Here is a 15,751-nt window from a genome sequence, read left to right as displayed (position 1 = left end):
TCACCAATGCCCTATACAGCTGCAGCAAGACCTCCCTACTTTTATATTCAATCCCCCTCGCTATGAAGGCCAGCATCCCATTCGCCTTCCTGACCACCTGCTGCACCTGCAGGCTGAGTTTTTGCGACTCATGCACAAGGACCCCGAGGTCCCTCTGCACCGTCGCCTGCTGCAGTTTTTCGCCACGTAAGTAATAGTCCTTCCTACCATTCTTCCTACCAAAATGGTAAATTCCTGGAACTTTTGTAGACTACTTTAATAGCCTTTGTCAGGTAGAAGTTCCTCTAATAACATGCTCAAGCAGGAGGAGGAAAGGGGATACAGTCAAAGTAATCAGCCCTGTCCCCTTGTGTGCGTGGACAATGTGCACAGAGGCGTTAACTGATAAATGTGTTTTCCATATGTTAAAGGCGGCAGTACTTTGGAAATATTGTTTCATTTATCCATATGTTATTATCAATCTTTTACTAATGCATTATAATGTTTTGTCTCAGATCCATACTTGTATCCAATTCACACATGGTTCGGCATTCAAACATTATTCCTATATCTAGAAAATTTGGAAATCCAGAAGTGCCTCGATCATAGGCATCCTGAACTGGAAAACTCACAGTTTCTTTATATAACATAAATAATATTAAAAATTAATATTAAAAAAGTCCCAAGGCACTTTATAGGAACATTATAAAACAAAATATGATACAGAGACCTATAAGGAAATAATCAGTCAGGTGACTGAAAGCTGGATCAAACAATCAGATTTTAAGGACTATCTTAAAGAAGGAAAGTGAGGTTGAAAAAGCTTCAAGTACATTGGAATCATCAAGTCTAGACATAACAAATACACGATGGGTTCAGCAGCAAATGAGCTGAGACAGAGGCACTGTTACGGAAATAGATGGTCTAATGATGACACAAATACGAGGTTCATCTTGTGACACAGATTGCAAACAGAATCATTTATTCTCATACTGGGTAGTTTGAACTTCCGACGGATAATTCCCTACTCCCCCGAAAAGTTTCCAAATAAATTAGAGTTGGAGGCATCAGACAGTTCCGACTTAATATTTACTGGATAGCTATCCAGATAACTAAGTCAGAAAAATCCTAGTGTAACTTGGTGGCCACCACAATCCCACCCCCCAGCTCATCTCTCCCATTGACCACTCAACTCCCCCCATCCCTGACTTCACTGCCCATAATCCATCTCACCAATCCCAATACCACCCACCAGCTCCCCCAAACCCCCGCCCCGACACAACTCGAGCAGCCTTTGCACACCAATATCTCCAAACCCATTTCCCCTGGGCCCAACCTGACTAGCTTTTATCACCCAACACCTTCTGACTCCATCTCCTCCTCCCCAACTTCCCCCACAAACACAACTTGACTAATCTCATGATCCAACTCCTTCTCTAACCAACCCCCACTCCCTCCCTCAAGCCAACCTCACGACCCTACCCAGTTGCCACCTTACCTCCCTAACCAGTTGCATCACCCACCCTACCCACTTATATATATATATATATATATATATATATATACACACATTTACTCATCCACTCACACACTTGTTCACTGACAAACTGTGAAGTTCTGGAACATTGAAACTCTTACTGGATTGCAGCAGTTAGTGATGCAAAAAAGGCATGGCTTCTGCTTGGATTCCCTTCACTGGGGTTCCTGTGCAGTTTTGCAGGACCCTCCATCAGGAGATTGGCCGGACAAAAGAAAGGAATGTAAGTCAGTAGTTTTCTTTTGTCTGCTCAGAATCGGAAACAGGGGTTAAACTCCTGCTGGGAAGAGTTGAGCCTTTTGGGATTTCTCAGCAATGCAGAACTTGGAACATACTGAGGACTTGTAATTCACCAAATTGAGAAGAGGGGGAAGAAGCACAAAAAAAAGTCTATAAGGCTCCCACTGCTTTCCTGAAATGTTTACACTGTAAAAAGCAGCCAAAATAGCGTTCCGTTTCATGACAGTGAAACAGAAATGCCTGCTCCCTGCCACGGCATTTACACAGCAAAATGCAAGATCTAGGAATAAAGTTTATGAACATATTGAACCACTGAGAGACTAGTTTTGCTGTTCATTACAAAATACATTACCTTTAATCTTATTGTACTCAGTAAGGTTTAATGTTTTAAAGTTTATTAGTGTCACCAGTAGACTTACATTAACACAGCAATAAAGTTACTGTGAAAATCGCCTAATTGCTCTGATGCCTGCTCAGGTACAGAGAGAGAATTTAGCATGGCCGATGCACCTAATCAGCATGTCTTTCAGACGTTGGAGGAAAACCGGAGCACCCGGAGGAAACCCACACAGATATGGGGAGAACGTGCAGACTGCACACTGACAGTGACCCAAGCCAGAAATCGAACCCGAGTCCCTGGCGTTGTAAGGCAGCAGTACTAACCAATGGGCCTAAATGATCAAGGAAAGCAAATGAGATGACAAAGTGAAAGAAAAGTACCAGCACTACCTGCTAGTGATTCACTGTAAACACCTTTGCAAGTTCACTACCTGCTAGAGATTCACTGTAAACACCTTTGCAAGTTCAACTGTGCCAGCTGCTCCCAAAGCACTTGGAGCACCTTACTTTTATGCAAGTTGATTTATGCCATCTTATACATTTGCAGGGTGTTACATTTCACACTTTGTAAATTGAACTGGTTACTCATTTCTTTGGCCAATAATGTTTTTCTGCAATCTCGGACCAACTTAGCAGTGGATCGGAAATAAAGAAAGCAGAGTGAAAGAAAGGGATGGGCAATAAATGCCCACTTCCCCAGTGATGCTCAACTCCCATTAAAGACTTAGGAAAATGAGGTGTGGCTAGAATCATTAACCTGTTTTATTTCACAACAGTTCAAAATACAAAGGAATCAATTCGATCAGATCCTCTTAGTTCATTACATACACTAAAACTTATCACCACGTAATTGCAGGAATTTAATGCACTTGCTGAGCTAGCTGACCTCAATGGGCAATCTCAGTATATGAAATAAGCTTGTTCAGTTTTCTTTTCAGCCCTTCTGCAGCTTTTTGGCCTCAGTTTTATAAACTGCTTTTACCAGCTGACATTCTACTCTATTTCCTGAACAGTTAGAAATAAATTTAAAATGTTCTAAATGGCTGTGAGGTGTTTGTCAATTGTGATGGCAAGCCACAGTATTGATCATTATTCACAATCTATAGGAAAACATCAAGACTAGTTGATTACCATCTTAACAACCTCATACTTCAGGCTCACCTTGCTCACATTTTTGTACGTATGTATTATGCATTCAAAACACATTTAAAACAACTTAAAATGTCTTCTCTGGGGAAATGGATCAAAAATGGTTAAAAAAAAGGAAAGTATAATAGACATCATGTAACAAAATTATCCCTGGAAATCTAATTAAAATGGCTTACAAGGTATATACAAGATAAAAGCAGAATATATATACACCACCAACAAGATTTTTGATTCAACACATTGAACTCTCTTTCAGTGGAATGCACTAAACTAAATTTATTCCAATAGTGTTACCTCATCATTACAAATTCTAAAAGCTAATTGTCAACACATTAGCAAGCAACTTTCACACTCTTAAAAATGTGTTCAGCAAGATCCACAGAGAAGCAGCTGCACTAGACGTAAAACTTTACATTCAAATTAGGGCAGAGAAATTAAAAACAAAGTGGTAGCAATATAATTCTCTCTATCATCAAAAAAAAGAAAATTACCTACCATTAAAAAGTGATCAAAGTTATTTTTAAAAATCAAACAGAAAACACGTATTTCAGCCTTGAGTTTAGGGGCGAGAATCAGCAGGCATTAGCACAGTGCAGAGTATCAGTGCACCATCACAACAGTCACATACACATATCTTCTGAACAGCCAGCCCCAGAACAGCTGGTAAACTGATAACAGAAAGCATGATATCTGCACCCAAGTGCATGCAACCTAATAGAGAATTTACAATAGAAAACAAAAATGAACAAATGCTACACTAGGTATATTCCTCTAATATGCAATGACATTGTTTTCTCCCACATCAAATACATCAGTCAACAGAATGGGGAAACAGTTGCAACAATGAAGGAAGGAACAAAGATAATTTTCTACATGTTGCTTCACTCTTCAATTCCCCACAATGGGAAAATGGGCAATGGGAACTCAGAGTTGGTATTAATGGGTGCTATTCTGATTGGCGGTTGGTGACTAGTGGAGTACCACAGGGATCAGTGCTGGGGCCTCAGCTATTTACCATTTATATAGATGATCTGGAGGAGGGGGCTGAGTGTAGGGTGACAAAATTTGCTGATGACACGAAGATAAGTGGAAAAGCAAATTGTGCGGAGGGTGTGGAAAGTCTGCAGAGGGATCTAGATAGGCTGAGCGAGTGGGCGAAGACCTGGCAGATGGAGTACAATGTTAGCAAGTGTGAGGTTATCCACTTTGGCAGGAATAATAGTAGGAGGGATTACTATTTAAAGGGCAAAAAGCTGCAGCATGCTACAGTGCAGAGGGACCTGGAGGTCCTTGCACATGAGTCGCAAAAACCCAGTCTGCAGGTGGAGCAGGTGATCAGGAAGGCGAATTGGATGCTGGCCTTTATAGCGAGGGGGATAAAATATAAAAGCAGGGAGGTCTTGCTACAACTGTACAAGGCACTGGTGAGGCCGCAGCTGGAGTACTGTGTGCAGTTTTGGTCGCCACACTTGCGCAAGGATATCTTGGCCTTGGAGGGAGTGCAGTGGAGGTTCACTAGGCTGATACCGGAGATGAGGCAGTTGGACTATGAAGAGAGGCTGAACAGACTGGTCTATACTCGTTGGAGTTCAGAAGGATGAGGGGGGATCTTATAGAGACGTATAAGATAATGAAGGGGATGGATAGGGTAGTGGTAGAGAGATTCTTCCCGCTCAGAAAGGACAGCAGGACTAGAGGGCACAGCCTCAAGATAAGGGGGGAGCAGTTTAGAACGGAGTTGAGGAGGAACTTCTTCACTCAAAGGGTGATGAATCTCTGGAATTCTCTGCCCGTTGAAGTGGTGGAGGCTACCTCGCTAAATATATTTAAGACACGGGTAGATAGGTTTTTGGTAGGCAAGGGAATTAAGGGTTATGGGGAGAAAGTGGTAAAGTGGAACTGAGCCACTTCAGATCAGCCATGATGTTATTGAATGGCAGGGCAGGCTTGAAGGGCTAGATGGCCTACTCCTGCTCCTATTTCTTATGTTCTTATGCTCCTAAATGTAGGGAACTGCAGACGTGAATTAGCATTTACCATTCCATAATGCGTGATGTACTGCCATTTTTCTGATTTTGAATTTTGAAGGATGCATTCAGATAGCTGCAAAAGCAAAGCACTTTTATTTCACATCAGTGCTATTTACAGTGGATGTACTGTATTTCAGTGTCAGCTCCCAACTGGCACGGAAATACCGAACAGCAAAATTTCCTTACCTGATTCCATGTTTGTCTCAAAAACAGAAAACGCTGGAAAAGCTCAGTAGGTCTGACAGGTTCTATGTTACTTTATTCTCTCTCAACAGATGCTGTCAGACCCACTGAGATTTTCCAGCATTTCCTCTTTTTATTTCAAATTCCAGAATCAACAGTATTTTGCTTTCATCCATTTTTGTCTATTTTGCAATGACTTTTCTTCCCACTCCCATACCATTCCATCTGGAGTTCTTTCCCTCCCCCTGCCGCCCCCTCCCCAAAGAATCTATTTCTCAACTCCATATCCTCTGAAAGTTTCACACATATACAGACACATGTAGCTCTGCCTCACCATCTCTCTTCACACTTCCACTATTTCTGATTTGTCAGATTGCGAGTTTCTTTGGAACTTAGGAAAGACCAAGGCTGTCATTTTCAATCCCTGCCACAAATTGTTTCATAGCCACGGACTCTTGACTGGGCAATAGTCCGAGGCCAAACCATACCATTAACAACCTTGGTGTCTTATTTCACCCTGAGCCTAGTTTCTAACCCTATATTCTTCACAAAAATCCATAGAATCCCCGACAGTACAGAAGACCGTTCAGCCCATCCAGTCTACACCAATTCTCTGAAAAAGCATCTTACTCAGACCTGCTCCTCTCCATCCTATCCTCATAACTCCGCACATTTACCACGGCTTATCCTAACTTACACATCTTTGGATTGTGGGGCACCCTGAGGAGACACACACAGACACAGGGAGAACATGCAAACTACACAATCAGCCAAGACCAGAATCTATCCTAGGTTCCTGGCACTGTAAGGTATCAGTGCGGACTATTGTGCCATCATGCTGCCCTCCACAGAATCATCCTACTCCATCGTTCCTCAGCTCATCTGTTGCTGAAACCTTCATCCAGGTCTTTGTTACTTATAAACATGAACACTTCAGTGTTCTTCTGACCAGTTTCCCACCAACCAGGCATCACAAACGTGATCTCATCTAAAGCTCTGCTGCCTGCATCATAACTCTGACAAGATATTGTTCACCTATCATCCTTGCACACTGATTTTCAATGGTTCCTGGTTCAAAAACACCAACTTAAAAATTATCCGTCTTGATTTCAAATCCAGTTCATTGCATCCCTCCCCACCTCTGCGAGTTTCTCTAGCGCTGTGACCATTCGCTATATCAGCCCACCTGCAATTCTGACCTCCTGCCAACCCGAATCTTAATTGCTTCACATTGTCAGCTATGTCCTAACTGCCAAGACCCCAAACTCCAGGATTCTATTTGTAAATATTTCCACCCCTCTCCTGCTTTCAAAATGCTTCTTAAAATCTACCTCTTTGACCAAGCTTTTAGTCATCTGTCCCTTACTACGGATGCTGGAATCTGAAACCAAAACGCCAAACCAGCTTTGACAAAGGGTCTTCTGGGCTCAAAACGTCAGCTCCTTTCTCTCCTTACAGAAACTGTCAGACCTGCTGAGATTTTCAACTGTTTTCTCTTTTGGCTAAAAGCCCCTTATGTGGTTTACTGTCAGAGTGTATTAATACTTCTGAACTGAAGCCACTTTGAAATGCTTTACTACATTAAAACGATGTTATAAATGCAAATGGCTGTTATTGTTGACACTCTGCCCCAAATGTTATACTCCACCAGTACAGTATCATCCAAAGGCTGAAATAACTTCTCAGTCAGGAAACCTGAATTCCCTCTCTGTGCTACATGGGTTTACAAGCCACTAAAAGATCAAATGGCTTCCCAAACTATTTCATTCCATTTCAGGAAAAATGTGACTTTGGATTTTACTAAGTGCTTCAAAGAGTTAATGCACATATGGTGCATTCTGAATGCTAAAGAGCAAGAAATATCCCAGATACAATCCTTGATCTGCTCAACAACTGGTATTTATATACCTAATGATCTTTAAGGCAGAGTAATGATGTAACAGCTAGCAGTAGGATTAGCCAGCAAGGGGAGGAGGAAACGAGAATCACACACAGCTCCCAAGCGTGATAAAACATGGAAGACTATGCAGAGCTTCATCGGGTTTGAATGTGATCCTTGTTGTGGTTAATCAGAGAATCCCTACAGTGCAGGAGGAAGGCATTCAGCCCATCGAGCCTGCACCGACAACAATTTCACTCAGGCCTTATCTCCTTGACAGCCACCCCTCCCAACCCCGTATTTACCCTGCTCATCCCCTGATAAAAAAGACAACTTAACATGGCCCATCAACCTAACCTGCTCATCCTTGCACTGTAGGAAGCAGCCGGATCACCCAGAGAAAACCAATGCAGACACAGGGAGAATGGTGGCATAGTGGTTAGACTGCTGCCTCATAGCCAGGGACCTGGGTTCAATTCCCAGCTTGGATCACTGTATGTGTGGAGTTTGCACATTCTCCCCATGTTTGCTTGGGTTTTCTCCCACAGTCCAAAAGACATGCTGGTTTAGGTGCATTAGTTATGCTAAATTCTTCTTCGGTATACCCAAACAGGCGCCACAGTATGGCGATTAGGGAATTTTCACTAACTTCATTAGTATTAATGCAAGCCTACTTGCGACTAATAAATAAACCTTTACTTTAAATGTGCAAACTCCATGCAGACAAGGTTGGATTTGAACCCAGGTCCCTGGTGTTGTGAAGCAGCAGTGCTAACCACTGTGCCACCATGCCACCCACAGTTAATAACCTACCAATAACTACTGTCCATTCTTTTGCAAGAAGAACGGCTAGTTAAAATACAAGGCAACGAACACCACCACTAGAACTATTCCTCAGCTTGAGGTCAACTTTCAGAATCCCATCCCCTAACAAAGAACACTGGAAAGCAATTTAGTCTCAGAGGGGGCAAGAACAGTGTAGATCAAACCACAGCTTTTGTTGCCTTGTTACCTTGGATAAGACATGTCTCATGCTTAGTCCACCCCTCCTGTTTCCATCTCAATCATCTGATTATATCTGGACAGGGCTGATGCAATTAAAACTTCATTGTATGGCAAAAAAACAAGCAAATTTTTCTTCTACTTCTCTCTGTGACAACATGTCAAAGTTGCAGTGATGGAGAAGGATTTTAAAAATATAAACTCAGACAGCGCCACTGCTTTCATCGCTCTTTTTCGAGGGTTATATATTCTATATCAAATATAACTAACATGGTTCAATATCCTGAATGTTGCCAAAATACCCTGGCTGATCAAAGTTACGTGAACTGTAAATGACCAACTAACCAGGAGTACACTTCACCAAGCAAATTAAGTAATCTCAGAATATCACCATTCTCATCCTTTCTAAACACACAACATTGCAAATTAAAATGCTTATTAGCAAGGTTGTGCATGACTTAAATCTCAGCACATGCTATCAAAAATTGAAGGAAACTTTTGGCAAATTAGTTGAAAAAGTCACTAAGAAAATCAGCAAATTATTTTTACAAGAAAAGGCTTAATTGAAGGTTCAGTCTGTTTTTGCATATTTCTGAAAAACATTGCCAGATTTTGCTGCCAAAATAACAGCGAGGCTAAAGGTAGTTACTGCTATTCAGTGGCAAACAGCACAGCCACTTCTGGCGAGGAACAGATGTGCATTTAAATGCAAATATTTTAAAGCTACTGTTAGAGCTGCACAGTTGTTATTCTTTGTGAGAAAGTTATCTCTGTATCACTCTTGATATGCACTGAATGTATGAAATAGTTGTATTTGCTTGGGAGATACTGAAGCTAGTAATTAGAAACATCGTACTCTTTAGTAATAAGTTGTTAGCAACTTCTAATTAACCTCTCAAGCACCAAACATTAACTACAAGTGTGAAACCTCAATCCTTAAGGTTGTGAATTGTTCAAAGAATAAAATATCAGTGGCCAAGGAGATATGTTGTTGCTTGCCATTCTTACAGATTGCAGATGTCCTGAAGTTTATTTATTAGTCACAAGTAAGGCTTATATTAACACTGCAATGAAGTTACTATGAAATTCCCCTAGTCGCCACACTTCAGCATCTGTTCGGGTCAATATACCTTTCAGACTGTGGATGGAAACCGGAGCACCCAGAAGAAACCCACAAGACATGGGAAGAATGTGCAAACTCCACACTGACAGTGACCCAAGACAGGAATCGTGCCACCCCAGCGTTATCAACTCACACTCTCACAAATTTAATGGACAAAATGTTTTTGTGCTAGACAATGCACAGCAAGTCTGGCTAACAATAGACATTGGTATATACCATATTGCAACAAAATCTGGTCTATCAAGTCTGCAAAAACCAATCTAACTGCTAAGCTAGCCCTGCATTAAAAAAAACAAGTGCCTAAAAGATCAGATAATCTTTTTTAAAAATTGCCTGACAAGAGTTAGCAATGACCATGTAACCCAGCTCCGAATCATTAAGAACTTGATACAAAGCAATCCACTGAAAAGGGACATTTTGCAATATATAAAGCAAATGATTATGACAGGAAGCATCAAACCTAGGTGGCACAGTGGTTAGTATTGCTGCCTCACAGCACCAGGGACACGAGTTTGATTCCCAGCTTGGGTCATTGTTTGTGCAGAGTCTGCACATTCTCCCCATATCTGTGTGGGTTTCCTCCGGGTTCCTCCCAGTCTGAAAAGACATGCTGGTTAGGTGCATTGGCCATGCTAATTTCTCCCTCAGTGTACCCAAACAGGTGCCGAAGTGTAGTGACTAGGGGATTTTCACAGTAACTTCATTGCAGCATTAATGTAAGCCTACTTGTGACTAATAAATAAATAAACTTTAAATAAATAAAATAAACTTCCACAAACATGGAGAATTGCTTCCTTCATTCCCTGCCTCAGCAGTTGTCCTTCCTGTTCAAACCTAAACAAATGCTGGTAGGCCATTTAGTTGCCCAACACAGCAAATGAGCCCTGTCACATCCGCCAGTGTTGTGGAGATGCCAGCGTTGGACTGGGGTAAACACAGTGAGAAGTCTGGCAACACCAGATTTAAGTCCAGCCGATTTATTTGATAGTAAACTCACAAGCTTTCGAGGTTTGCCTCTTCGTCAGGTGAATGGAGAGTACTGGCCTCAGACAGAGCACATAACAGCAGACAGTTTACAGATTACTGATTAGAATGCGAATCTTTACACCTAACCTGCTATTCAAGTCTTAAAGTGGCCAACAATGTGAGTGGAAGGAGCACTGAGCACAGGTTAAAGAGACGTGTATTGCCTCCAGACAATACAGTAAGTGAGGTTTTGCAAACCCAGGCAAGTCATGGGGGTTACAGATGAGTTCATGTTGCACTATCCGTAACCCCCATGACTTGCCTGGGTTTGCAAAACCTCACTTACTGTACTGTCTGGAGACAATACACATCTCTTTAACCTGTGCTCAGTGCTCCTTCCACTCACATTGTTGGCCACTTTAAGACTTGAATAGCAGGTTAGGTGTAAAGATTCGCATTCTAATCAGTAATCTGTAAACTGTCTGTGTTGTACATCGTGATTTGGATATGCCGGCGTTGGACTGGGGTAAACACAGTAAAAAGTCTGACAACACCAAGTTTAAGTCCAACCAATTTATTTGATAGTACTGCTAGTGAATTAAACCTGGTGTTGTCAGACTTTTTACTGTGTTGTACATCCTCCAATGTCCATGCAGCAACTGAAGCAGGGCTTCACCAGTGAGGATGCTGGTGGATTTTCCCTCACTCATCCAGGGATAATGAAGCAAACTAATGTGCCCCACTACCGTTACAGCTGAGGTCTCTATGGCCTACTTATTGTTTTAACCATCTGAATCATAAGAGAAGCATTCACTTTGACTGAAGCAAAATTTCTTGTCTTCTTAACACAAACAAACATAAATTCACAACACACATTCATCAATCTGCAGCACCCTGGCATTTAATGTACACTAAGTGTTACAAGGTCATCTAGAAATTTGCTTGCTATTAAAATCTTGGGATTAAAAAATGGGAGATATTCGTATTAAGACTGATACCTCAATGCTGAATTCACCAACTTGCAACAGCACCTTGCAATAAGATCGCACCTTTGGTACAGCAAAACTTACAAGGCCTTTCACAGTAGTGCTATCAAACAAAATGACATTGAGCCATATAAGAGAGCACATGAGCAAACATTTTGTCAAAGGGGCAGGTTTGAAACAGCACAATAAAAGGAAGAAAGAGAGACAAAAAGGTTTAGGTTGAGAATTCCAGCGCTTACAGCCTTGGCCACTAATACTGAAACAATTGAAATCAAGGATTCTCAAGAGGCCAGAATTAGGAGGAGTTCAGATATCTTGGGAGGGTTGCAGATCGCAGGGACAGGAAGCCATGAGGCCATGAATGCTGGATTAAAAACAAGGATGAAACTTTTAAAACAAACCACTCTTAGTGAAATTAAACCGATCTGAAATGTATTTTAACTGAACGATATAGAATATTTAAAGAAGTAAAATAATTTCTACTTCAACAACAGTACATAAGACTCAGCCTGAACTGACATCCTACTGGAGCCAAATGAGTCTATCAATGATGTATGAAATTTAAATTGTGTACTGCGGAACTCTGACTTTGGTACAGCTTAACAGTAGCAATTACAAGAATAAGTCTTTCTGTGCGGTGTGTTGTCCAACTGAGATGTAGAACGGGGGCTGTTTTACACCCATGAGTCCCCCAGTCTCTACCAGATTGGTTACAATAGAGAACACATTGTGAAACATAACCATAAAAACATTTGGAAGAAGTCTATCTTGCCCATGGTTCAACTTTCCTCCGTTCCATATTTAGAGGCCATTAAGAATTATACGTATGGGGGAACAAAATAATTTTCTGCTCATATCTCCATTTTTTTGGTTGGTTACAATATCACTTGAGGACCCAAGCCCTCCAAAAGTATTTCAAATCATTAAAATCTATTAAAAATCAAGAGAACTCAATACAAAACAAGGAAATCTCTTTCTATAATTGTGCTAGGTTTTAAACACATTGATAACCAGTCAAGACATTCCACTGGAGGCCAGCGTGGATTGTCAGCACTTTTTAAAAAGAAAATCCTGGCTCATCCCGCTTCCTTTTTTTTAGAAAATCAAGCACTTTGTTCACTTCTCCTCACCATACTCAAGTCTTTATTATTCAGGAAATGACAATAGTTAGAAATGACAATTAAACAGGAAGTCAAGTTTTCGATAAAGTGCATTTAAAAAACTGCAGTTTTGGTTCCAAGGAGTCTCATACTGAGAACTTTGACAGATTTTGTTTATAAACAGCCTGTTGTTTACTTCCAATCCTATTGTTTTTAAATCCAATTTCTAGAGTTTATTTTCACAGGTTTATTTCCAAGCTTTATTATCTATTTAGAGATGCCCTTGAAGGCAACAACATACTTAGTTATCATACATGTACTTTTTAAATACAACACAACCCTCTTCAACTTGAATCCTCAATTCATTAAATAACTCAGATCAACTAAATTTGGAAAAAAGGTCAATTCACTTCCATTACCCACAAGGTTAAGCAATTATACTTTAAAAACTGAACATACTTAGAAATGTCAAGATATTGATATTTTACAACAGCACATTCGGAACATCTTGCAGCACTCAAATATCCATGTTCAACTAAAGATGTCAATGCAAAAAAATTCAAATATGTTTTGAACAGTGCTTAAAAGCAGACTTGCATCGAAATGTTAAATTGTATGCACAAGTAAATTGTAACGATATTAAATGTTCATTCACTTTCTGCCATAACAGTATCTCCTAATGATTCAGCTTTGTTTGAGGTTACTGTCTGGAGTAGAAATGAGCTGAATTATATGAGGGAAAACACACTGTCCATATTCTAAATTGCATTCCATTTGAAACAAACATCAATTGGGATGTAAATAAAACCCTGTTGGAGATGTTACCAGAAGTATGAACAGATAAACAAGTCGCACTAACAGAAAAGTTGACTTCCTTTAATAACGTCTCTTGTTTTTAAACAAAAACACACACAACAGTTCCTTCTGAATGAACATTTAAAACCACAGAAAAGTTATGGCGCAGAAAAAGAGCCAGTGTCTGCACCAGCCAAAAACGCTGTTCATTTTAACCCCACCTTCCAGCACCTGATCCATAGCCTTGCAGGTTACAGCACTTCAGATGCAGATCCAGGTACTAAATCAAATGCCACAGAGAGCAAACAGCATGCAAGCAAACTCTGGCAACAACTATGACAGCCACAACCAGACGGGCAGCACAGTGGTTAGCACTGCTACCTCAGGGGGCCAGGGACCTGGGTTCAATTCCCAGCTTAGGTTACTGTCTGTGTGGCGTCTACACATTCTCCCCACATCTGTGTCAGTTTCCTCCGGGTGCTCTGGTTTCCTCCTGCAGCCAGACAGATGTGCAGGTTAGGTGCTTTGGCCTTGCTAGATTCTCCCTCAGTGTACCTGAACAGGTGCAGGAGTGTGGGGACTAGGGGATTTTCATAGTAACTTCATTGCACTGTTAACGTAAGCCTACTTGTGACAATAATAAATAAACTTCAAACTTTAAAAGATGCATTTGGGCACAGCCACATTTAAAGGGACAAGGATAGGGGAAGGCTGAATCACGGCAGTCAAGTCACTTGCAGGCTGGAAGAGGGTTGACAGGCTGCCGACCTGCGCTGGATGGCAGCCTCCCCAGCGCCCTGGGGATGAGACTGAGGCTGACAGCAACCACAGCTCCCTGCATTCGCCTCCCAACCAGGCGACTCCCCTATCCACAGGATCCAGCCTGATTCCTCCCAACCCCCCGGGCCCGCAGCGACAGCTCGAGAGCCCGAGCAGCGGCGCCACTACAACTTGTTTCCCCGCCTCTATCAACAGCTGGGCCCAGGGTCACCACTACCCCAGCCCGATCTATCCACCCGCACTCCCGGCACTCATGTCACTACAGCCCCAACATCGCGGCCAGCGGAACGTCAGGAAGCATCACTTACGATGAAGGGACTGAAGCAGGAGACACCCACCGGCCTCAACTTAACTGGAGGCCCAAAGCAGCAAACCACCTCCACCCGCAGTTGTTGTTGTTGTTGTTCCGAATAGGCCGCACGCAAGCGCACTAGACAGCGCCCTCCACAGGATCCACACTGTAAACATCCCGAAACAGCGCCCCCCACAGGATCCACATTGTAAACATCCCCAGGCCGCGCCCCCGCAGGATCCATTGTAAACATCCCGAGACAGCGCCCCCCACAGGATCCACATTGTAAAGATCCCCAGGCCGCGCCCCCCCCCGCAGGATCCATTGTAAACATCCCGAGACAGCGCCCCCCACAGGATCCACATTGTAAACATCCCCACGCTGCGCTCCCCACAGGATCCATTGTAAACATCCCCAGGCTGCGCCCCCAACAGGATCCACATTGTAAACATCCCCAGGCTGCGCCCCCTACAGGATCCATTGTAAACATCCCCAGACAGCGCCCCCAACAGGATCCACACTTTAAACATCCAGTGTAAACATGCCCAGGTTGCGCCCCCTACAGGATCCACTGTAAACATCTCCAGTCAGTGCCCCTCAACGGGATCCAGTGTAAACATCCCCAGACAGCGCCCCCAACAGGCTCTACACTGTAAACATCTCCAGACAGCGCCCCCCACAGGATCCACATTGTAAACATTCCCAGGGCAACGCTCCCCACAGGATCCAGTGTAAATATCCCCAGACCGTGCCCCCCCCACAGGATCCACACTGTAAACATCCCCAGACAGCGGCCCCCCCGTAGGATCCAGTATAAAGCTCGCCAGACAGCTGCCCCCAACAGGATTCACTGTAAACATCCCCAGACAGCGCCCCCTACAGGATCCACTGTAAACATCCCCAGACAGCGCCCCCTACAGGAGCCACATTGTAAACATTCCCAGACAGCGCCCCCTACAGGATCCACTGTAAACATCCCCAGACAGCGCCCCCTACAGGATCCACATTGTAAACATCCCCAGACAGCGCCCCCAACAGGGTCCACACTGTAAACATGCCCAGACAGCACCCCCCCCCCCCCCCGGCCCCACAGGATCCAGCGTAAATATCCCAGGAACTGTGTCCCCCCCCCACACAGGATCCACATTCTAAACATCCACAGACAGTGCCCCCCCCTCCGCAGGATCCAGTGTAAATATCCTGTGAGCCGTGCCCCCCCCCCACCCGCCGCAGGATCCACATTGTAAAAATCCACAGACAGCGCCCCCGACAGGATCCACTGTAAACATCCCCAAACAGCGGCCCCCATAGGATCGACCCAAGAGAGTAAACCTCCCGAGAGAGCGCCCCCCCCCCCAACAGGAATTACAT

The 15,751-nt window shown here is 43.0% G+C and overlaps 1 protein-coding gene across 3 annotated transcripts in view; it reads right to left on the bottom strand.

Annotated features, from left to right (window-relative positions):
- LOC145342911 (lysine-specific demethylase 4C-like) overlaps nt 1-14,494 on the bottom strand; it is a 354,712-nt gene extending 340,218 nt beyond the window's left edge. For all 3 annotated transcript variants that reach the window (XR_013886659.1, XM_080188495.1, XM_080188496.1), the window contains exon 1: nt 14,397-14,494. The gene's annotated coding sequence lies outside the window, so the exon portion shown is untranslated. The remainder of the gene's footprint in view (nt 1-14,396) is intronic.
- Nucleotides 14,495-15,751: the final 1,257 nt, after the last annotated feature.

The sequence above is a fragment of the Carcharhinus amblyrhynchos genome, chromosome 5 (genome assembly GCF_965287045.1).
Source record: "Carcharhinus amblyrhynchos chromosome 5, sCarAmb.v2.hapA, whole genome shotgun sequence".
NCBI lineage: Eukaryota > Metazoa > Chordata > Chondrichthyes > Carcharhiniformes > Carcharhinidae > Carcharhinus > Carcharhinus amblyrhynchos.
This window is presented reverse-complemented; position numbering and strand designations above follow the sequence as displayed.